Raw genomic sequence first — 1,095 nt, 5'->3', positions numbered from 1 at the left:
TTCCCCATTTTCTTACCTAACCGTGCCTCCCTCAGGGCACACAAAGGGAGAACAGCTCTGCCCTTCTCTTGGGCAGCCTGGACATTTGAGTCTCATTCGGTGAGGGACACATGCTGGGGCCTGCCTTCCACCCCCTCCCCCTAGCCCTGGCCAGGCTCAAGGGAGAGAGTCGTTGGGGAGCATCCCCCCACCCCATCTTGTCTGTTCTTGGAGACAGTAGGGAAGAGATAATCCTACCGCTGGGACACTGTGGACAAACTGAGGTATTACAATGCTATTCAACACATGCTCACACACTCATGTGTTCACTACAGAGCACCTTCATGTAACAAAAAGGTAAAAATCTGGGGGTTTTGATATTAACTGCAGAAGTGCATAGACCTGAGGAAGCCTGGTGGTGGAGCTGAGAATTTGCTGGATGATACTAGGTGCCCTTCCGGATGGCAGAAAGAACATTTTTGTTTCAGAGTTGGAGTTTCTGAGTGACACTGTGGTTCTTTCCACAAAGATGCTTCTGCTTCCAGTATGATTCTCTCCCCAGTCTTGTGCTGGGCCTGTGGATGCGGAGATGAATGGCCAGGTCCTCGTGCGAAGGGAGAGATAGAGAAGCTGGAGCTGCTGGGATGCAGATAGAGGAGGGGAGGCCCAGTAACTCTGGGGTGTACTTTGTTGTCTAGGTTCCTCGAGGGGGTCAGAGTCCAGCAGTAGAAAAAAAGGCAGCTTGAGGGCCTCAAGGGCCAAGGTGGGCAGATACCTATAAAAGGCCAGGGGGGCTGCAGAGTCTGGCAGGACAGGGCAGCATGGACTCATTATCCTGATAACTGGCGGGACATTTTCAATTCGAGGAAACATGATTGTCTTACGGCCCCACCTGGCCAGTCAGACGGGCAGCCTGAGCTGCAGAGGTGGGTGTCAGAGGTCCAGCGGCTCAGCCCTTGGTCCTCCAGCCCAGCCCCGCCCTGGTCCCTCAGGTTTGCACCTGGCCGCACCTTGGCCATCGCGTTGGCATATTTCGGGGCGCAGGGGTGGGGAGCGTGAGGTGCGGGTACCGCCACTGCTCCGGGATCCGGTCCAGATGAAGGGCCTCGCGGCTCA

This window comes from Pteropus alecto, unplaced genomic scaffold (genome assembly GCF_000325575.1).
Source record: "Pteropus alecto unplaced genomic scaffold, ASM32557v1 scaffold42, whole genome shotgun sequence".
Classification (NCBI taxonomy): Eukaryota; Metazoa; Chordata; class Mammalia; order Chiroptera; family Pteropodidae; genus Pteropus; species Pteropus alecto.
This window is presented reverse-complemented; position numbering follows the sequence as displayed.